The following is a 24,065-nucleotide window of genomic DNA, read 5'->3' as shown; positions in this document are numbered from 1 at the left end:
ACGTCTCACAGCCTGTTGGCCAGAACTCATCATCTGACCTCTCCCCAGGGTGATGGGGAGGCAAGGAAGGTACAGTTTTCCCATGTACCTAGAAGAATTAGGTGAGAACTGAAAGTCTCTTCTGCTGAGTTATGTGAGGAAACACATGAACTGTATATAAAATGATTTAAGTATTTTAGAAACCATAGGTAACAGTGAGGTGAATTATCAATAAGCTGATACATACCTTAGGAAATAGAATCTTTGTGCCCAAGACTCAGCCATATGTTAGGGTTGCTGAAGATAATTCTTGTAGTTCCTTCTCTTGGAGAACTTTCACTCTTGTTGGGGAGACCAGATATGCTTCAAAGGAATGAGGCAGCTAGACACAGGAGAAATAGCTCTGTGTTAGGAGCCAGAATACTTGGATTCTACTACCAGGTCTGTCACTTACTAACTGTATCACCTTGGACAAATACCTTAGTCATTCTTGGATTCCTCATCTGAAAACCACATGTAAGAACATCTACTTTATCTACCATACAGGGCAGTGGTGAGGACCAGCTGAGATGACCTCTGTGCCTGAGACCTGTGAATGACAACGTGTTCTCTATATACAAGCTATAACTACAGACCAAGACAAAACAGAACAATAGTACTTGAACTTGAACCATTTATTGAGCACCTACTCTTTTATAGACTTTACATAGGATTTCTCTTCTTGGAGTTTGGCTGTGGATTTAAACAGGAAGAGAGAAAGAAAAGAAACTCAATTCCATGTGTGGCAAGCGGTTTGAAACAGATGGAGGGGCTGGATTTGTGAGGAAGGCCTGGTGTTAAAGACAAAAAGAGATGAAAATTTTCTGGAGATTTGTGGTTGCACAACAATGTGAATATATTTAACACTACTGAACTGTACACTTAAAAATGTTGAAGATGGCAAATTTTGTGTTATGTGTATTTTACCACAATTAAAAATTTAAAAATAAAACAAGAAGGACAAAGAGAAGGTGGATGTGGATAGCATAAATGGTTTCTTGGGAACCTGAGTATTTAGTTGTAGGGAAAGGCCCATTGATGAAGAAATTTTAAAGGCAGGCTAACAAAAGTGGCCTAGATCCAGGTGTTAATAGGAAGCCATGATAGGTTCTTGAATAAGAGAGTGACATGACAAAAATGTTGTTTAACAAAATTAATTGGGCACAGTATTCAGGATGAATATTTACATCCAGAGAGAGGCTGGGAACATGGGCCACATATGATTGTTTCCTGAATCTAGAGGAACATGATTAGGACCTGAGCTAGTGAATGCAGAGGAAGAAAATTTGGCAGTGAAGACAAAAACCAACATATTGTGCCACTGATTAGATAAGGAGGATAATGGGAAAAGGAGAATCAAGATGCCCCAAAGTTTGAATGTGGAAAGTAGCAAAAATGACTTTGCACCCTTTGTCTGCCAACAGTACACAGGAGAGCCATCTTAAATACTTGATGTAATGCAAAATTTGTGATTACTTAATAACAAGGTGAGAGCTATAGACAAATTGTTCATTTTAATCTATTTGAAGTGGCCACATGAGCTCTTTCTCTTGCAGGGTTAAACTAAGGTCTGAGAAGTATATGTCATACCTCTGTTCTATCCCCCTTCAAGGCCATCTCCCCATTACCTCTGAACAAATCCACAGTCCTCGGCCTAACACTCAAGGCCTTGGATAGTCTGGCCATCCCATACACTTTTGAACCTTTAACTCACTACACCCTCTCATATGCTCTTATGCTTCCCCCACCAGACTGCGTAAGGCTTCCACAAGCAAGCCCTGCAGTTTCTCACTTCCATGCCTTTGCTTCTTCAGTTTCCTCTGTATTGAATGCTCTTTCTTCTTCTCTGTGAAGGAATTTGCCATGCTTTGCCCTATGCCCCAGTATAACTTTGTGCTTCTAGAATGTAATTTGATTCATTCGATTTGGGATTAAGACTAACTGAATATAGGGGCGCCTGGGTGGCTCAGTCAGTTAAGCAGCCCACTCTTAATTTCAGCTCAGGTCGTGATTTCAGGGTTGTGAGATGGAGCTCCTTGTAGGGCTCTGAACTCAGCTCGGAGTCTGCTTGAGATTCTTTTCCCCTCCCTGTACCTCTCCTCGCTGCTTGTGTGCTCTCTCTCTCTCAAATAAATAACCAAATTAAAAAAAAAAAAAAAAAGACTAACTGAATATATGTTCTTCTATCTTTAGGGTGACCACTTCATCCAGGTTTGTCTGGCACCATTCCATTTTAAAACTGACAGAACCCTGTCCCAGGAAACCCATCAGTCTCAGGCAAACTATGGTGGCTGGTCATCCTACACTTCCTTTGTTGTATCACAAACCAAAGGACAGAGATCATTTGAGCTATTTCTATAAGCACCTTATTTGTATTATCTCAATTATCACAGCCTCCAATGAGAAAGGCATTATTAGTCCCTTTTACAGATGAAGAAAGTGAGGCTCAGAGAAGGTAAGTAGCGTGTTTGGGAAATGGCAGAGCGGGACTGGAACCCAAGATATCTGATTTTCTAGCCCATCCAATGGAGAGTCAGATATCAAAAGGAGTTGGAGGAGGAGGCTGACAAATGTTTCCCCATGTTGTGTCCCTTAGCCAAACGCTCCTTTTCTTTTTTTTTTTACGATATTATTTACTTATTTGAGAGATAGAGCATGGGGGTGCACAAGTGGGGGGAGGGGCAGAAGCAGAGGGAGAGAGAGAACCTCAAGCAGACTCCACCCTGAGCACGGAGCCCAGTGCAGGTTTCAATCCACAACCCTGAGGTCATGACCTGAGCTGAAATCAAGAGTCGAAGGCTTAACTGATGAAGCCACCCAGGTGCCCCAAACCCTGCTTTTCTTATTAAAGAGCTATTTATTCTACATTCCAGATATGGCTATGACTAGTTAATAAGTGCTCAATAAATGTTCATTGAATTGAGGTTAACCGATTAACAGACACCAAATGTGAAGAAAAAGAGAAGTGGACAAAGAATAAGGGAGTCATGAAAGAGAAATATGAACTAATTTTCAACAGTACACAGGAGAAAGAAGGCTAGCAATGGTGCTGCTAGTTAGAGCTTCAGATAAAATTATATCTAGTCTGCCTGCTCTCTCAAGTCTCACCTCCTTTCGATCAGATGGAAACCAGGCCCTTTTTCAACATTTTCTCAGAACATTTCCAAGTATTACTTCTCATTATTCTTATATTATTCCATTTGCATTTTAAGCATAGAGTGTAAAGGCTGGAAAACAATGAAACATGCAAATAAGGAAGCTGAAAGTGTTCTTTGAAAAGTTAAGTGATGAAAAGTAATGGGATTCGAGTTCTTTAAATGCAATACATTATCTTTTAAACCCACTTTTCTGTTCCTTTCCTACCTTCCCCCTGCTTTTGTTACTCTCTGCTTTGAAAAAAAAAAAAAATAGAATTCCACAATGGTATTTTTGTAGGGAAAAGTATCTTTTAGAGCTTGAATTATTTGTTTTTAATCTTATAAACGTAATGCTTTTCTGGAGAAAAAAATTTAACCTGGATGGAAAATTTTATGACAGTTCTCCATCATTTTTATCTTAACTGGATTATCAAATTAATCCAGATGCATTTAGTATTGAATATTCTGGAAATTTGGGCTACCATGGGGGGGGCGGGGCAAGGCCAAAGTTAGTGACCTAAACTCAATTAAGGGATATTTTTAACCAACTGGATCATCACACGGTCGTTCAGGCAGGGCTTCCCTGTGAGAAGCTACATTTTATAATTTCTGTTTACATAAAGTAAGTTTTAAACTGTTCTCTTTCACAATCTGCAAGTTCTTAGGGGAAAAAAAAAAGAAACCATTTCTACGTTATTAACCTGCTTTTCAAAGTGCCCAAAATAGCCTTCCCCATGCATCAGTTGAGAATAAATGTATCTCCATGATGACAACAGGGACAATGGCTACAGAAATATTCTTTCAGGATGCTGGAATGGTCAGCAAAGCATTCTGTATCTATTTTCAAATAAATTTAAGAGAAGTTGAAAGATTTCCTGTGCTCACAGTATGCCTTATGTGAGCCAAGCCCCAACCACCTCACCATAAACCCTGGGCTCCTTCTCTTCCCCCTCACGGCTGAGCCCTGGCCAGACTCTTTCCAGATCTGGTTCTGTTTCTTCTGCCCCTTGTAGATAATCTTGGATAGCATCCGCCCTCAAGCAACAAGTCGTCAGTGTAAGAAAATTATTTATCTCAGTTCAGAAATTTGTTAAGACGGGTCTTGCATGAACCACAAGGTAGATGAAGCTTATCTTTAGCTTAATCTTTGGGGGTTTACCACCTTCCCCGTCTGCACAGTTTCTCCTGCTCCAGGCCTTCCTTCTCAGCACCCAGAGGGATATCTCCTACTCCTACCTTCACAGGCTACTCTCCTCAAGTTTTCACCTTCTTCTCCCAAGAGAATTTGCAATTTACATACAGAAAGTTCCCCACCCTACCCTCCACACATGGAAGCAAGTTTAGTATTTTTATTTCCAAAACAAATACAAACTTATTTCATAAAATATAGGAAATTATAAAGAAGAAAATAAAAATCACCCATCATCCCACCATCCAGAGATGGGATATATATAGCCTTCTAGATTACTTTCTAAGCTTGCATGCCTATACAAGCAAATGAGACCATGAGTGCATTCTATGTAGTAATCTGTTTTTTCCCTGTACTCTTGAATTAATAAGGGCACTCAAAGCTCTTTTTTTAAGTGCCTTAATAAATGCTAGCAGGGTCTGAATCTAACATTTTGTGCTTTCCTAGACTCTCTCTCTCTCACCCCACCACCACTACCACCACCACTTGGTCAGAATGATAGAGAGAAAGAAATCGTAATTCACTCTAGATTCAGAACAATCCACCGAAAGGGCCAGGTCTAACTACCGCCTACTACTGGGCTCTTCAAAGACAAGACTCCAGGCCTCACTCTTCCTCTTTGTCCTCCTAAAGTACTCTAGACACAGACTTTCTTCATTCACTGAGTAGGCCCTTTCAAGCTGACTCTGGAAAACTATTCTCTCTTACTGCTTTGATTGTTTCCTCCCCTTCACTTTCCCTGTTCTTTTTCTCCGAAGATGCTGGACCTCCTGGTTTGGCCCCTTATCTCACGCATTTTTATCTGTTCCATTTCTTTGTATTACTGCTTCACATTCCAGTAGATTTCCTCTACTTCACTTTCCAGCTCTTGCATTACATCCTTTTCATATAGGCAATAATATTTGTATTCTTTAAGAGCTCTTACTTCCCTGATTGATCTTATTTTATGTAATATTTTCTTGACTATGAGTATTTTTCTTTTAAAGTTTTATTCTGTTTCCTAAATGATCGAGGTTTCCTTCAGGTTTCACTTTTTGTTTATCTTGGTCTTTCTTTTTCATGCTGCTAGATTTCTGTGTTCCTTGGCTGTCCTCTCACACTAAAGAAGAAAGGATTAAAAGGTTGCTGAGGGTCCCGCTGTTGCAGCACAAACCAATCTACTTCTTGGGAGAGTTCTTCTCTGAGTAGGAAACCTAATAGAGGACTGAGACGGAAACATGCAGGCTTCGTTTAGGGAGTGAGGGTACAAGCCAACTCTGAGGCTTGAGACCCTATCCCTACCTACCCCCCAAACAAAGAAGAAGAGCACCTGCACCCACGTCAAAAGCCTTCACTTTCCTCCTAGGTTAGTTCAATTATTTAAGTGATGAGGTCTCAGAATATTTCCCTGGGAGTAAATGACGTGAGGTTTCTAGTGATAGAAAGGCACCTCATTGCACAGGTGCATAATCTCTTACCCAATTCTGAAATCCAAAGATCTCTAAAAACCAAATGTTGTTTTCCTAAGTTTGGGGCTGACTCATTAGGCAGCAAACCTGACCTGAACAGACTGCAGCTGCATATGGTCTTTATTTATCTACTTAGGTGTAGAAATAATAGCTTGGTTATGAGGTGCTGTCCCAGACCTATATGAAATATATAGTCCTCTAAGACCCCATTTGTTCAAAGAGTTTTCTCAAAACAAAAGATTGGTTGCTCAAAAGGTAAACTGAAGAAAAAGCTAATTTATACTTTTAAATAGTCCTATTTTAAGAGCAGTTTTGTTGTTGGAGGTTTTTACTGTTCGTACTTGTCTTGTTTTGTGTTTTTCCACTTACACCTATGAAATTTCAGGAAAAAAAAAGTCTTAGTATTCAGTTTAGGCAAGGTAGCCCATTTATACACAAATGGTAACATTATTAGTGGTCTATTCATTTATTTGTTTTATCACTTAGATTTGATTCTACATTGAGTTTTCTTGTTCTCTCCCTGATTTCCTTTTATGCCCGGATTAGTTCTTTAAAGAGCTATTTCTCCTGACACGTGTAATGGTGAGGCAAATTAACTTAAAATCTATAGTGAAATACCATGGAGAAAAAAAGTGAAAGGAAATATTAATTTAGAAATGATTCCTCGGGACGCCTGGGTGGCTCAGTCAGTTAAGCATCTGCCTCTGGCTCAGGTCATGATCCCAGGGTCCTGGGATCGAGCCCCACATCAGGCTCCCTGCTCAGCAGGGAGCCTGCTTCTCCCTCTGCTTGTGCTCTCTCTCTCTCTCTGACAAATAAGCAAATAAAATCTCTTAAAAAACAATAATAAATAAAATTAAAAAATAAAAAGGACCTCATGCAGAGCCATTCGTATTGGCCACACGTAATTCACCAGTTATCTCAGCTGGGCAGAATCATTTTTCCAGTTGTATGTGGAGTCATAAGGTAGAAATCGGATTAGCCTCCCTCTTAATAGAACCCAAAGCTATTAATAATAAATCCTAGAGACATAGTTTAATTAAAAAAAAACTAGAAACTATTGTCAGACAGAAATCACCTAATAAAAAAGTAATTTATAATGCACACCCTAATTAATAATTTACCTCCTAGGGTAAAAAAAAAATTATCAAAAGTAATTACAATTAAAACACACTATTTCTCTTTTAAGGATAATAGGATAACACTAAGAAGCTAGGGTAATCTTGAGCAACAAATTCAACTGCTGCTATCACCACTTTCTGTCAAAAATTATAATTAATTTTTAATGCCTTTTTTTTAAAAAAAAACAGAGGCTCCTTTCCCTCAGCTTACAGTCCATTAAACTGGAAATTGTAACTTTACGAATGGTAAAAACTTCTAAACATTGTCTCGTATAATTCTAAGAAAGATATCCTCTAATTTAAAAGGATTTGGGAAACAACAACTAAGTGCTTAAGGCTTGGATGAGAGATTAAAATTGGCTTAAATTAGGCCACATTGAGTTACTGACCTAGAACCAATTTCTGATTAAACAAGAGACTTCAAGGAAGAAAATTAAATACAAATAGCCTCCCCCAAGCTATAAACATTATAAGAACAGGAACTTTGTAGATATTTTTCATTGTCATATCTTCAGCCTCTCATACAGTGCCCGTGTAAAACTTTCACACTTAAAATTATGTTCCTTGAATAAGTGAAAGAATAAAGAACTATGATACATATATCAAATCATTCTAATGTACACCTAAAATGAATACAATATTATGTCAGTTATATCTCAACAGAAAAAATCCTTTTCCCAATAAACAATTTTGCCAAATTAAAGAAATAATAATAATTACAGAAAAAAAAATGTATGCATATAAACAGTTGTGCTGGGCACTCCAATAAACTGCTCAGATCTTCCTTAAGGAACAAAAGATGTATTTTCCCCAGCTGGGAGCAGGTGCTGTTGGCTGATAACTCTCAGTGGTCAGTCCCCGCTTTGGGAGTGCTGCCTCACCCCAAGCCGCACCCTGTCCTCCCAGGGTGGCCCATACCCAATGATAGATCTTTGTGGGTATAAAAGGCCCAGCCACTACCCATGAACTCTAAAAAGGTGATCCTAGCTTCAGAACCAGGGCTGTGTGAGAACTCTGTTGAAATTCCTCCATGGCTCCATTTCTTTCCTCCGCCCAGTTCTGCCTCCTTCCATTCCCTTTTAATGTGTTGATCCCAAGAGCACTCCCTAATAAATCTCTTGTATACTTATCTCCATTTTAGATGCCACTTCCCAGGGGATCCAGCCTGAGACAAGATGTACCCTTCAGTTGAGAAAATTAAAGATTTAGAAAAATAATACATTGTTAAGCACAATTCCTTGAACCCCCTCCTCCATTACCCAACTTACAACTAAATTTAGTGAGCCAGTAAAGAAGGGCTGGAGAAGGAAGATTTCAGTTGAAACAGACAAGAATCACCACGGGCAGATCATCAGCAATGCCGCCTTATTGAAAGCCAGTCTCTCAAAACAAGTGTGAACCTAATTTGTTGGCTTGATGTCTGGGAGTAGTGATGCCTCAAAGGAGTATTATAGCCTGGTCATTAGTAACATGGAATTAGGTATCCAGCTGACCTGGATTTGAATCCTTTCTCCACAACTTGCAGGCTGAGTGGCCTCAGGCAAGTTACTTAACTTTTCTAAGTCTTACAATGGAGATAAAGATACACAAAATTGTGAAATGCTTAACAAAGTATCCGGCACATAGTAAGCTATGTCTACTAAATGGTAGACATTCTTATTACTCTTTAAATATTTATCACTAAGAAGGCAGAAAGATAAAGCCCTTCCATTGTCACTCTCCCAACCTGCAAGCTAAGTGACTGCTATTATTGCCAAGGAGAAGAATCATCCTCTGCACCTTCGTTATCAGCACTCAGAAATGAAAAGGCTCAGTGTTCATTCACAAGGAAATAGAGGCAGAGGTGTGGGTGGACCCTCAAACCTGTCTGCTTCTTAAAAGATGGGCAATGGATGGAGTATTTCCTGGTTTGGGACATACTATCAAATATAGTGCATGTCCTTTGGAACATGTGCTGAGCTTTTATATCCACATGCAAAGGGTATGGGCCACTTATCTTCAATGAAGATATTGTCATTAGAATGAAGTTTAAGAGACTTCCAACTTCCACCATGACAGAATAAAATAAGTCAAGAATTTTTTAAAAAGTCAAAAAAATCCTCTCTTCCAAAAGCAACTATAAAGCTGGACAAAATCGTCAAAACCAATCATCTCAGCACCCTGGAATTTGACCAAAGACATAGAACAAACTGAGAAGCATTTATTCATGACAACTACTAAACTTTGGGTAAGAACAGCACAAGTCCGTGGCATCTTGCCCAAGGCTGCAATCATCTCTCCTCAGTTCTCAGCCTGAGTGGGGCAGGCCGTGAGAATTAGAAGCTGTCGCTGCTGCTGCTGCTGCTGCTGGAGGGGGTTCACTTGATTTGGAGCATCATCAGTTAAAGAGGAGATCTGGTGGCAAGGGAGGGCCAGGGCTCCATTAGCCTCAGGTTGCTGGCCTGTTTGGGGCAAGCACTGGACTGGGGGACCAGCCAGAGTTTAAACTGATAGTTATGGGAAAATGAGACCTCCATAGGGGATGTGATAAACTCTTCAAATATCCTGAATTGACCAGAGGCTGTGCACATACACAGCCGCCTACACTGTTCCTAGTGGACAGAGCTGAGTCTGGGCACATGAAAAGGAGATTCAAAAGAGGTCAGCAGAAAGCAAAAGATGATGCAGACTTGAAAGTGACCTGAAGTTTGAATACACTCCCGGGCCTACCCAGATCCATCAGTAGATGATGGAAGCCATACTGATTCCAGGTGTTTGAGCACAACCTCTGACCAATTGTTGGCTAACCCTAAGCTTCGTAGGCATATGCCAGAATTGAACTCTCTTTCCTCCTGATAGAGATGAACCCTAGAAAGTCAGACTGAAAAATAAAAACAGGGAGGAGAAGAAGAAGGAAGAGGAGGAGGAGGAAGAAGAGGAAGGGGAGAAGGAGAGGAGGAAAGAAAGAGTAGAGGCACCAAGGGCCACACCCTGCAGAAGAGAGAAACTTCATAGATGTAGACCAGGCAAGTTATTCAACAAAAAACAAGTCCATCAGGGGAAAAAAGTGAGAATCCAGAGCTGCTAAAAGAGATTATCTAAAATGTCCAATAGTCGGGCGCCTGGGTGGCTCAGTCGTTAAGCGTCTGCCTTCAACTCGGTCATGATCTCAGGGTCCTGGGATCGAGCCCCGCATTGGGCTCCCTGCTCCGCAGGAAGCCTGCTTCTCCCTCTCCCACTCCCCCTGCTTGTGTTCCTTCTCTCGCTGTGTCTCTCTCTGTCAAATAAATAAATAAAATCTTTTAAAAAAAAATAAATAAATAAAATGTCCAATAGTCAACAAAGAAATTATGATATGTGCAAAGAAATAAGAAATTATGACCCATACTTGCAGCAGGGAGGGTAAGGGGGAAGTAGTCCATAGAAATTACATCTGAGGGAATCCAGATGTTTTGGACTTAGCAGACAAAGACTCACAAGTGGTATAAATATATTTAAAGAATGAAAAGAAACAAGAATTAAAGGAAAATATGATGACAATGTTTCAGCAAATAGAGAATCTCAATAAAGAGACACAAATTATAAAAAGAACTAGATGGAAATTCTAGAGTTGAAAAGTACAATAACTGAAATGAAAACTTCACGAACAGGTTTCACCTGAAAATGTAATATGGAAGAAAAATGTGGGAATTTGACAATAGATCCATAGAAATTATCCAATCTGAAGAACAGAGAGGAAAAGAGAACAATGCAATTAATGACTCACCTCTCATTAGACACAATGGAGGCCAAGTGAGAGATTTAAATGACAAAGTACTTAAAATTATTGAATTGTGCAAGTGCAATAGATGAAGTTTGAGACAAATAAATTATAACTCAATAAAGCTGTTTTTTAAAAAAAAAAAACCAAGAATAAGAGAACACAGCACATACATACATATTTAGAACCATTTCTGGGACTACTCTGCCACTCCCATTCTCTCTTTTTACTCTCTCCTTTGTTTTTTGTTTATTTGTTTGTTTGTTGTTTGTTTTAATCCTCCATCACTACCTTTTCCTTCAACCAGACCATGACTTTTGTGGCACCCAAAACCCATGAAGCTCACTCAGGCCCAGAAATAATACTCAAAGATAGTCTTTGAGTCACAGATATTTTCAGATGGACTTTCTCCATGTTCAGATCTCCACCCTTCCTTTCTTAAGAAAGATTTCTTTTTTCCCACTGAGCAGTCCGACTTTATAAATATTAGGAAAAAAAAGAGAGAGAGAGAGATAAGTTGGACATCCAAAATGACAATTGTGACAATTTCAAGATGCCTAACATTCAACAGACAGCTTAAGAAATCCAAAGGCTAGGTCTCATATACATACTTGGCTTTGGCTCCATGATTTAGCACAATAGCAATTTTTATGTAAACTTAGATGTCTCAACATAACGGTCAACTAATTTGTTATTTATGTTTTTGTTATTTATGCCGATGTTTTCTATGGAACAAATAACTCCATCTACTTATGTGCATTAATCTGAAGCAGGTTTGGTGGGGAGGATTCCTTGAAAATCACCATACACTAAAGGCAGTATCTTTCTGTAAGATTAGTCAGATACAGGAGGAATTGGGCAGCTTTTCAAAACTGAAGCTGAACATGACAGATAGGGGCTAGCATCAGGTGGGAAAAGTTACACAGTGTTCTTGGAGCCTGGTGATAATACTGTGCTGGCTAAGCTCGTACGCTTCATCGGTGCAGTATGCTACGAGGACATTCAAATTAAGCTCCTTTTTACAGTGCTGAAAGGACATAATGTGATGCAGGCTTCACAAAACAAACTTTTATCAAAAATGAAATATCAATTATTAGAATTCTACCCAAGCCAGCAGCTTGATCTGGTGGGAAAATCTAAGGCAGCATGCCCTAATAACAAAGCCTTGGGCTGGGAATCAAGAATTCATTCTGGTTCTGCAGCTAAGAAGTTATGTAACCTAAATTATGGCATTTATATTCCTTGGTCCTCAGTTTTCTCATCTGTAAAATAAAGGTGTTAGTCCATCTGCCCCCAAGTCCCCTTTCAAACTTAAGTACAAATGACGCTTATAAAATAGTATTCAGTCCCCCTTCAATTTTTTAAATTGCTAATTAATAAAGCATTTTTAAGTGTTTGCCCAGGACTGATTGTTACCCTCCCTGAACAGTTTGGCAGATGATAATCCTACGGCAAATCATGAGGTCTCCAAAGACAACAGGGAGCAACTTGCTATAAAATTTTACCAAATTCTTTATATTATTAAGGAACTTCCAGAGTCAAATCATGACTGGATATGAAAAAGCTTGAGATTAACATCCACAAAAATGCCTTCTTCCAGACATCTTCATCTTCTGTGGACTCATGTCTGAGTGTTCATAACAAGATACTCAAAATATTCTACCCACTTTCCATGGAGTTCTTAAAAGGTTTAGTCAGAAATGAAGCAGAGATCACCAGCCTTTTCTACCCAAGTTATTCACTGCCTGTGTGCCTCACAAAATGCACCCCCTTATGCTTCCAACATTATTTTGGAATGCATTTCCCAGTGAGGGACTCAGGGAAATGCATTCTGTAAAAGCAGAGGTGGAGGGTCTACCCTAAGGTGTTCTCACTTTCAGCAGTCAACACTGAGCAAAGGGAAGCCAAACAAGAGATGAGGAGGAAAACAAGAGAATAAGCTCACAAATTGAGAATCTGGTCAATCTGCTCCATACATTGAGTAATAACTCTACCCAATTCCAGAAAAGGAATCTTTCTGCCCCCAATGCTCCTTAACTGAATCAAAGCTCCTACTTTTGTATTTTTCTGCAGAACCTCACCGCTGAGAGGTTTATTTTTCAAGCTAGCTATTTTCCTGAGTCAACTGGTGGAAATTCTCTAATTTGTATTACCTCTAGTCTAGTCCTGGGAGCCTATCTAGTAAAACAGGAGAAGGGAAATTTGCATTTGGGCTCAGATTTTTCACAATTTAATCAGCAGGTGAAAGAGAATCATCTTGCAAAACGTGTATTATCTTTAGATGGTCCTTAGCTGTCAATAACCAAGCTCAAGGATCACATTTGACAATAAGCAACATTAGTTTTGCTCTAAAACTATTGAAGAGTGGCCATGTTGTAAGAACCGAATAAGAAACCAAGGCTTTATTTTAACAAATAAGCATTGTCTTTCTCTAAACCATCTCTCTAATATTAACTGCTTTTTCTGTATAAATTCAACTCTTAATAAAACAATTAAAAATAAATGTATTTCATTGATCACTCTCCACCCGCCCCCCTATAGATCCCCCCCTATAGATCCAAAGTTATCTTATTACCCTAGATTTGTACTGACTATATTGATTCTCTCCAAGAATCTGGGATGGGGATTCAAGAATCTGGTCATGGGGATACATGACCACTGGATATGATTCAGGGATGTTGCGCTTAAAGAAGCTCTTTGTGGTCATGCAGTCCTCCTTTGCTGACCAAAGCTTATATCAGTTCTTGTACTAAGATGGATATATGACCATCTGTGATCGTTAATGAAAGATGATCCCAAGCCATAAGAAGCAACTAACCCTTACCACAGCAGCTGGACTCCATCTCCGAAGAGAGTTATAGGAGAATTGTTGCATGCATAGCATTGCTTTGCAAGAATCTGATTAGATACAGTGTGGTAACCAAAAAAATGTGAACAAGCACAACTTCAGAAAGTGAGATTTACTATTCCGTTCTCAGTTCCACATACTTTCTGCATTTCATGAGTAGAAAGGCATTGTTTCTCTAATTTCCACAGAAGCAATGATAAATTATTTTACATTATACATCTGGAAGTAAAATTACGGAAGGAGAAAAGTTAAATGGTATGAAAAAAAGAAAGCCGAGGTTACTCCCCAACCATTGTCCTTAAAGAGGAGGCAGAGAAGGACAAGCCATATCCAGGCAGAACAGAACATACACAGGTGGCATACTGTTTCCTTTGTCAGCGTTGGGTCAGAAAGGAACCAGAGGAAAACTAAGTTTTCATAAGGTAGAAAAGAAGGTAATGTGTCTAATGAATTTTAAAAGGAACTAAATTTTTCCCACAATGTTTCTTGAAACAAAGCCTAAAGAATCACACCGTTTTAGAGGATCAAGGGAACAAAACCTGATCAAGTGTAAGGATAGCAAACTGAGGAACATACAGGGCCCAGAAAACTGGTGCTGTTTGAGAATGCAGGCCCCATGTTGCCAGATCTTCCCATTTTATGCTAGAAATCATATGTAAAATCTCCTGACTTTTATAGCGGTAAGTGGCCCACGCAAAACACCTGTGCATGTTAGCTTTAAGCCATGAACCAGCAGTTTGCAAATCTCTCCCTCCACACCCTGAGGACACTGGGGCTCAAGAAGTTTACAGTCAAGGTCCGATAACTGCTTGTGGGCAAGTCCAGGCCTGGAATCCAGATCTTTGTGTTCAGTCCATCCCACTCAGTAAAACTGGCTTACCCTAAATAGGTGAACAATATGAAAACTACAGAGAGGAAAAAAAATAGATGGATGTGGACCCACCCATTCTTTCATATTCACTACTCAATTAGCAAATACACTGCCAAAGAAAAGAATCTGAGTCTTCCCAACATGCGTGTGCTCTGCTATGAGAAGCAAGATGTTTACAGATGTGCAGGGATACACACAGAACACTTCTCAGATTAGAGTCAGACTTAAGGAGTGCGAACCATCTTCCTCTAGGATTATGACACTTTCTCAAAATGACAAGCGTGTTGACATAAGGCAATAAACACAACTGACCAGTATTTTCTAAGAAGTTTTACTCGTTAATGCCTTGAAATAACAAACACTATTTAAAAGCCTTTAAAAATAACTCATACTGCAATATTTACTTGTTCCTGTTGAGAACGGAGAACAAAAATAGCCACTCATGGAGGCTTGCATAAGAATAATGTGCTACATTTTTCTCAATAAAATCACAACCAGTTCTCTAAGGTCATAGGTAAAATTCACAAATTTTCACGAAACAAGATAATGCAAACTCAGGAGGATATTTCATCCCTACAAAGAAAAAACAAAAAAGGAAGGTTGTGTGTAAGAATGTTACTGGGGAGTAGTGACTTGCATCTTGCAGGAGTGTGGAATGCATTATGTATGCATAATAGGTTTGCAATAAAGTTGGGGACTGGTATTTAACAAGCTCGCCTTAAAGGAACCTTCAGCCATGAGTTCTAGGATAAGAATTTTAGTAACTAAGACTACAAATACTCAGTGAAAATTTTTTAAAATTTGTCTTAAAGTGTATGTATTCCTATGCAAATAAGATGTGATGTCTGTGATCCATAGACATTTAACATCTTTTTATAATAAAGTTGACAAAGCATGGCTTGGCATTCACTGGCTGAATTTTTTTATCTATTTCATTTAGAACTATATAATCAATAAGGGGAAATGGAAGAAATTCCTTTACAGAAAGGCTGATTTAATTTCTCATAGAATGTTACTATTTAGTTGGTCTGCTTTCTGCCATTGCAGTCTCAGAAGACTCTGAGAGTATGAAATAAATTATACTCACCACAGACCATACAACTAAATGTTCTTTTATGTTATCAAAAGGAATCAAATTAGAACAGCAGTACTTTGTAAATAGCTGGTCACGTGATCAGACATTAAGCTAGGAGGTCATTCTCTAAGGACGTAGGAGCTTTAAAAAGATCTAAGAAGACAGGAAACTGAACCAATAACTAAATACTACCATGATCTCATGCTTCATTTTGGGAAACAGTGTAGTGGCAATAAAGAGAATTTTAGGACTATTTTAGATACAAGTATGCAAGGATGGTGAGCTTGCTGTCTGCAAAGGAGCTAACTGCTCCCCTTATAAATGTCAGAACCGACTTCGGAAGGATCTGGGCCAATATAACATCATCTCAAAAAATAACAGCCATTATTATAGATCATACTGCAAAGGGTAGTTTGAATCATATCATCCATACCAAATTCAGTTTCCAAAAGGTAAATCACAAAATTCCGTAATTTTGGTGGCATATTCCTCACCAGGTTCTTAAGGCCAAACATTCTCATAGGCAACAAATGTTTGCTCACTATTTTCTGATTATAATTCCCATAGTGAGAAATAGTTTTGTTCTCCTGAACATGTCATACTTCTCTAATGAACATGACAGTTTTCATCCTTGTACTGTAGCATTTATCATCTCTCAGGGGTCAGGATTTATTCATCTTTGTATTTCTTACTATCTAATGATGCTTTGCACAGTAGATACTTAATACATGTCTGTTGATTAATAGTCATCTAATCGCCCTTTCATGCATGAAATCAATCAGTCGATCTAACATCCATTTAGATAACTCAAATAAAAAATTGAAATGTGAAATGTGTGCTGTTTGTTTTATATGCCTTCTTTGATACATTTTTACCAATTAAGGGGTTTTTTTGACAAAGTTTACTGCTTTCCGTGAAGTACATTCTCTCCCTCGACATTCCTAGATTTAGTGCTGCAATCAAGGGGGAATGAAATAATTATTTCTAATACGGTTTGTAACAGAAATATGGTCCTTAAATCGCTTCCTTACGTGTAATGACATATAAGAGTTCCATCTTCTCACGGAGAACCTACAAGGATTACAATACCAACCTCCTGTGTCATGAAACTTCATCGCCCAGCGTCTGGCCAAGTTTAAATCGGAGCACGTCCGCTGTGCTTTCATAATCCAGCAAGATGCAAGTAAGAGTTCTGGGACCATTTATCTCATCCTTCTCAGTTAATGGGGGTCCCTTTCCCTCTTTACCCTGAGAAATACTGTTTGGCATGGTCCTTAAGCCACTGCTGCTTTTGGATTTTCAGTTAGCAGCTTGAGCTGACAGTGTCAAATTCCGACTGTGTTAGGGCAGAGAATGTGCCCACTCTCTGAGAGTCACACCTCAGCTGAATGCCTGCCTCATACACAGCCACATCAATTTTCTAAGCAGCATATGACAACAGGCGGAGGCCAGAGCTGCAAGGTAGAAGACCTGGCTTTCGGTCCTAGCTGTCACTTCACTTCTTTCAATCAAAAAGAGTCACCCTTTAAACATATTTCTTCATGAGTCAAATGCCGAGTTTGACTCAAAATGTTTTCTAAAGTACCTTCCAGACTTGAAAATCTACAGTCTCCATCTCTTAAAATCTCTTAGAATAGTTTTCTCACCTATTAAGTGGGGGCATTGTAAAGATTAAATTAGACAGTAAACCTATTAGTTCAGGGACTTGATCTATTTTGTCAGTCCTCTAGCCCACGTGACCAGAAGAGCACCTACTACTTTGCAGGCATCCAATAAGTATTTATGGAGTGAATCAGTGGATGCTTTGAACAGGAACAACAGGAATGTAATTCCTTCTTAATAGCTGGCTGCACTGATACTAACCAAGGAGATGACCCAATAATTCTGCCCGTCCACTGAGCAGCACCAACCACAAGAGCTGTCCCACACTTGACGTCTTGCCCACTTATCTCCGATGCAATTGCACGGCATGCCTATTTTTGAAAGGCCCCATGGTTTCTGTTCCAAATCTCCACTCCCAGGGCAATGGTGCTAGGATTAGGAGACTGGTCTGGATCACCCCATTTTCAGTACTGTGCACCCACTTTTTTTGATGATGTCACCAACTGAGGACAACATCGAAGACCCTTGTTTCCTGGAGGCTGCCTGGGAAAGGCTGTGCTAAACCCCATCACCCTCATGGCATGAGGTACACATTGATCCAAAGTTCTGAATTATTTGAGGCAGATCCAATTTCAAATTGTCTTATTATCTGAGGACATGTCAGATCATGTGTATCAGTTTTTGTTTCAAGATATGTCTCTTCTCTCTTCTCTGCTCCACGGTTCTTGTTTAAGAAATTTAGGACACCATTGCCCAAAGCATTTTCCCCAAAACCTAGTCCTGAGAGATGCCTTGTGAATAAAAACAGTTTTATGGGAAAATACTGCGTACACGATGAATATTACCATGTTAAATGCTTCTATAGAGGAGAAACCAACTTGTACTTCTAGTATTTCCCCAAGTTTTGTTCACCAGGAAGCATTTTCCTTTTTCGGTAACACTTATAAACACCCTGGAATGAAGGAACATTTTTTTGAGAAATGCTCACAAGTCTGTTTTAATTTGGACCAAAGAAGGAAATGCAACATAATCTATGAAAAAAATGACAACCTTCAAATTAGTACTGATAAAAACATTGTAACCTTAAAATTTACCTGTGAATAAACTTCACAGGGAGGAAGCAGCCCTAGCTTTAATAGATGTTGGCATTAAGTGTTAAAAGGCAGGGCCCCAGTGAGGCATGCTTTCCTCCCAAGGGAACAGGCTGTAACCTAGGCTGTTAGTTTGGGGGTGGAGGAGGGGCATGCCTTTGATAGCTTGAAACAGTAAACTGCCACAGAGAAAAAGGCTTCTGACCAATAAGGGGAAATCTTCCAGGAGAAATGCAGACAGGAGATCATCTCCTCTCTGCCCAGTTAACTCCTCGCAGATTTATTTCAGATATGGAAGAAAGTTTTGGTGTAAGCCTGTTTTAAAGAGTTATCCACATTAGAGGGAAAACACATATCTTACATTCCTCCCATTCGATACATTTGCACAAGAGCAAAGGGAAAAGTTTGAGTCAAAGACCAATGCAATTGACAGAGAGAGGTCATGGATGAAGCAGGAAGTACTGTACTGGAGAGGTAACGTCCAAACAGGACGGATTCATATATGGGTGCGCTAGGTCTGAGAGGCACGTGTAGAGTCTAGTAACTACAGCGGGGTGCTTACAACTTTCCTTGATTGCTTAATACAACTGTAGGTGGTCCTTGGCTGCTTCTGATTTGACAAGGACATCACAGTGGGGTTCTAAAGTGAATTAGGTAAGCTGCCCTCTGTGCGTTCAGCGACAGGCACCTGGGCATCTATGGTTTATTAACGGCTCTCTAGGTGCTCGGGATGCAGCCAGAATTGAGGACCATGGCTCTATTCTCTTCCAGAAGATGCTTAATTTCCCTGGCAATGCAGGTTCAGAAAGAAAGGAAAAAAGAGAGGCCAGAGATGGGGAAAACCAGAGTCAGGAGTCTGGCTTCCATGGCAGACCCTTCACATGTCCTGTAGAAACTCCCTGTGCAAGTTGGTAATTGGTTGTGGGTGAAGGGTGATCAGAGATCGAGATGGAAACAGACTTTAAATGACAGCAGTTTAGGGCGCCTGGGTGGCTCAGATGGTTAAGCATCTGCCTTCGGCTCAGGTCATGATCTCAGGGTCCTGGGATCGAGTCCCGCATCGGGTTCCCTGCTCAGTGCAGAGCCTGCTTCTCCCTCTCCCTCTGCCACTCCCTCTGCTTGTGCTCTTCTGTCTATCTCTCTGTCAAATAAATAAATAAAATCTTTAAAATAAAAAAAAAAAAAATGACAGCAGTTTACAGAACACTGCTGAACACAGTGAGCCGCGAGCAGAGGGGAAACAACAAGACTTTTACAAACCCCAAGAATGCTTTTGTAGTATAAGCTTATTCCTTGTAGCAAATTCACTGTAACCAAATCCCCAAAGACCCACTTCTTAATGCCATGACAGGAAAACATCTTTGTTTTACAAAGCCCTTCATTACAGTTCTCTAGTTCCAACTTCATCTCCCCATCAGATAGCCACTAAGAATACCAGCTAGCATGTATTAAGCTCTCTCTCATTACATGCCAGGCAACGTGCTAAGCACGGTAAGCACCGAGGCTGTTCCTCTTCACCACAACCCCGTGCGATGAGTAACGTTCTTCTCCTTATACGGAGAGGAAAGTGAGGCTTGGAGAGGTTAAGTAACTTACTCAAAGTTACACTGCTGGGAAGCGAGGGAGGGAGGCAGGGCCAAGCTGGACCCTGTCTCCTAGAATCCTTGCTCTTAAATCTGCTTGTGTCAGGCCGCCTGGACAGATCAAGCTCAATTCCTACCCCACCACCTCTAGGGGATGTGTCCGTGTTTGGGTGAAGACTGGACTCGGCTGAGGCTTTCCCGCAGTTAAGAGTGTTAGAGCTGGCCGCCTCTCCTTATCCCTCTGCTTTCCCGAGGCAGGATAACCTTTACCCTGTGGGTCAGACATCTTCAGAACTTCCACATCCAGGTGATCCATCTTTCACTTCTTCTTGCATTTGTAATCAAGGCCCCTACACAGCATCACATGAATGGTATGTCTAAGAAGCGCTAGATCATCCATGCTGGGTCCAGGTTGTCTTGCGCTAGACCTGCGCCCCAGATCTGTACCTGGTGGTGTTCCTAGTTCCACCGATAGTCAGCTTTGGTGCCCCCTCTGGCAGGGTTCCCTCTGTTCTGAACGGGTCCCCTTCAACGTTCACAGTTTGCATTTACCCAGTTAAGGAGGGAGCCCATTGTCCGTAGACATAGATCACAGATCTCAATCTCAGAATACAACAAATAGTATATTCCTCTCCTCAATTACCTTTAGCCAAGTAATGGCAACAATTTTCGGGAACAGATTGAGTTTCATTCCAAACAGGTAAAACACCATTTAATCAGTTCTGCTTAGTATAGCAATTTCCAGGTATCTAAGGATAGACCATGGTAACAGTGCTTTGCTGATCTGGTTTTCACAAAAAAAAAAAAAAAAATCTATTAAAAGAAAATCCTTTAGAACAGATGTGTTGACAAATCCCTGTCCACAAAGCAGTCAAGCTATTTAACAAAAATGTTGGTTCAGTATTTGTTCTATCTGTTATAAGTGTGTGGGTTTGCTGAGTCTCAGTGGAGGGTGGGCTGGAGGTGGGGGGGGGGGGGGGGAGTGGCTGGAGAGAACGGAGAAAGAAGCATTAGCAGAGCCAGGTAAGGATGAAAGAAAACAGCAGTGGTGTAAGGTGAGAGGAAGGGGGGTGCTGGGGAGAAAAGAAAGACAGGGCAGGACAACCACAACCAAAGTTTCAGGAACAGGTACCAGAAAGCAGAAATCAGGAAACGCTGATGCTTACCATTCCAGGCGCTGCTAATTTCAACAGTTCTTCCCCCAACGCAGTCATCTTAAATCATCTTCTACCTCACTCCCTCTCCTCCCCCAGTATACCTCTCTCAATTCAAGAAACCACTGGATTCTCAAGCCTTAAATCTGTGAGTCTTCTAGACTCCTCTCTCTCACTCACTGGCGTTGAGTCAATCACCAAGTTCCAGTAACTCTTTCACTTTACTGTTGCTCAAACCTGTTCCCTTCTCTGAGTTACTGCCATCACCTCTCACGCAGACTCCTCCCACCACCTCCCACTGCCCTTGCTCACACCCTCATCCAATCCATTCTTCACCCAGCAGCCCAGAGGGCTTTTATTTAAAATGCAACCTTTATCACCTAAGTGCATCTACACCCACTCTTTCTACTCCCATCTTTTTGCCCCCTCCTCCTGCCGCCAGTGCTGACATGTCGCCCCAATGCCTTCCGGGGCACCCCTACGGCATTCTGAATAAACTTCAAACTTTTAGAATGACGGACAAGACAGTCTAAGACTGGACCCCACCTACAATACCAGCTTCATCTTTCCTCCCGGTTCTCTTTCCAGTCCCTATCTCCCCTCCAGCCAGCATCCCCAGCTCCCGAATGTTCTCATCTCTGTAACTTTGCACATGCACGGCTCTCTGCAAAGAATGGCTTGTCACCCTCACCAACTCATCCTCCCAGACACAGAGCTAGGGCACAGATCAGGAACATTCTCCTGATTGCCCCTCCCCTGAGGTCCCATCATCCTTTGAGCCTTTCTCTCTAGAGGAGCCCTTGTCATTGTCACACTGTTTTTTTAATCTCCAAAAGATTTTAATCTCCTCAGGAGCGAGAACTCTGTCAGGATTTCCTCAACATAAACCTAAAGCTCACCACACAATAGCTACTTAGTGATTGCATGTGGAAGGAAAGAATCCATGCTCCCATCAAAACTTTCAGTGTTAGGAAGCTATTATTTGCAAAGAGTGCACACCAAAGCAAAAGGGGAACAAGTAAACTTTCCATACCCTGCAGCACAAGGTTTTTACTTTAACCTAATTTGAATTTAACAAAACCATCTAAATAACCCATCTAGTTAATTAAAATGGAATTTTTACCTGCAAATATGAATAGAGGTTTAAAATAACTTTGTATACCATTTGAATTGTTCTCTCTGATGGAATCCTATCTGCAGTTTAATCACAGTGTTTATTGATGTTTCTATAAATGTATCTGTACTGAAGCACAGTTTATTTTCCGGACCACAGAGCTCTAATTTCAACCACCCCAGAGAATACCCATCATTTTCATCCAATTCCTTGACTTCATAGGAGGTCTTCTTTCTCCTCAATGGGACAAATGAACCATTTCCCATCATTTAAGCTCAGAGCTGCTGCTGCAGTAGAAGTCCTTTGCACAAGAGAGGACAATTCATTAGGCACTCAACAATACTACACTAAATGCCAGGAGAAGAAATTAAGGGCCTAGATAAAGACCCTGCCATTGAGGAACCTCCATTTTTAGATGTGAATAGTCAGCATCTTGGAAGAAACTGCTGTTAGCACTCTATTATTCCCAGACTGTCCACCTCTTTTCCCTGTTTGCTTTTTCTTTCCCTTTCTGGCCTCTCTTGTCTACTCTCTTTTTTTCCTTTCTGAAGATTCCCACACCCCTGTCCTTAGCCATAGGCCTGACATTGACAATCCCAATAACTCCAAACTCACAGACTAATTCCAAACTTTTCTCATGCTCCCTCCCTCAACTTCTCCTGCCCCAGACCCTTGGGAAGTCCCTGCATCCCCTCCCCTTCTCCTGCAAATGATTCGACTTCTCTGTGTTACAATTTCTATTGATGGAAGTCACATCTGCACAATCTTTTGCAGAGCACTGCTACATCAGACGAGATGAATATAAAAATATACTAACACCATAAAGTGCTACACAAATCCCATCATCATGATGACGTTTATGATCATTTTTTAAGTAAAAAGATAATAAGCATATGACTGTCACACAAACCAAAATAGCTCATTTGGTCTTCATTTATAACTCTGCCTAAATTTACAGTCCTAAATCCAACCTTAATTCTGAAGAATATGTAATGGTGGATGGGTGGGAGTGGTGGAGGAAAGAGTAAAATGTTAGGGGAGGGGTAAATTCAGCAGCAAGAGAGAGGGATTTCCACACGTTCCCTTTCAGAGCATTGTTTCATTGACTATAGACACTATCGTAATAATGCCATTAAGAATAATAGGTAATATCTATTAAGTAATTTACTATGCACTAAGCACTCTTTTAAGTGATTTACATGTATTAACTATCCTCCCCACAACCCAATGAGATAGGAAGTGTGACTACCCTCATTTTACAATAAGGGAAACTGAGGCATGAGGTTATATAACTCAGCAACCTGAATCTGGAGCCCACATTCTTGACCAGCACGCTCCACTGACTTTCAGCATAGAGCTGCACTTAAGTACACGGGTTACAGAGTTAAACCACCTAGCACTGCAGTTGCGGCACCACTTACAATAAACTTCAGATTAATGAGTTAATAAATACCTAGCACATGATAAGCACACAGTAGAGGTTAGCTAGCAACACACTGCCTCAATTTGCTTTCTTTGCTTCCCAAACAATGAACTGGCTCTGTTGATTATCCCAAAGCAAAACAGTTTTTGAAGCCAATATCTTTAAAATAAGATGTCAAGTGGAAACCCATACAGACACACAGTGAACCGAGTGAACTGGGATCATTAAATATGTCAAGCTCAGTCCCTCCCAGACTTGACAGTGGTATGGGGCAGCAAGAAATCAGAAGCATTAATTTTGCCATTTGCTCAGTACCACAATGGTCCTCTGTGAATAGAATTAATTGAATTTTTTGGCCCCAAATCAATCCATACAGGGTGAAGCAGACACAGCCTAAGGTCTGTCTCTCTAAACAGATAAGGTGAAATAGAGAGCAAGGCAATTTTAGATAATTTTCATGCAGTTAGTCCTGTTGAATAATTTAAGCCAAAAATCCCTGTTTAGATTTAATGAAGGTTTTTAAAAATGAAATAATTTAGGTAATTGTCCCAGATTTCCATTGCACTTTGCTTGTATCCACAAAACTTAAACTTGCAATGGAGAAACTCATTTTTAAAAAAAGGATCAGGAACTCAGCTTCTATTCAGGTGAA

General features: G+C 40.3%; 1 long non-coding RNA gene across 1 annotated transcript in view; it reads right to left on the bottom strand.

Moving 5' to 3' along the window:
* Positions 1-244: 244 nt before the first annotated feature.
* Positions 245-24,065, bottom strand: part of LOC116645150 — a 70,691-nt gene continuing 46,870 nt past the window's right edge. Inside the window, exon 4 of the long non-coding RNA XR_004301918.1 lies at positions 245-361. This is a non-coding gene — a long non-coding RNA (uncharacterized LOC116645150). The remainder of the gene's footprint in view (positions 362-24,065) is intronic.

The sequence above is a fragment of the Phoca vitulina genome, unplaced genomic scaffold, assembly GCF_004348235.1.
Source record: "Phoca vitulina isolate PV1807 unplaced genomic scaffold, GSC_HSeal_1.0 scaffold1, whole genome shotgun sequence".
Classification (NCBI taxonomy): domain Eukaryota; kingdom Metazoa; phylum Chordata; class Mammalia; order Carnivora; family Phocidae; genus Phoca; species Phoca vitulina.
This window is presented reverse-complemented; position numbering and strand designations above follow the sequence as displayed.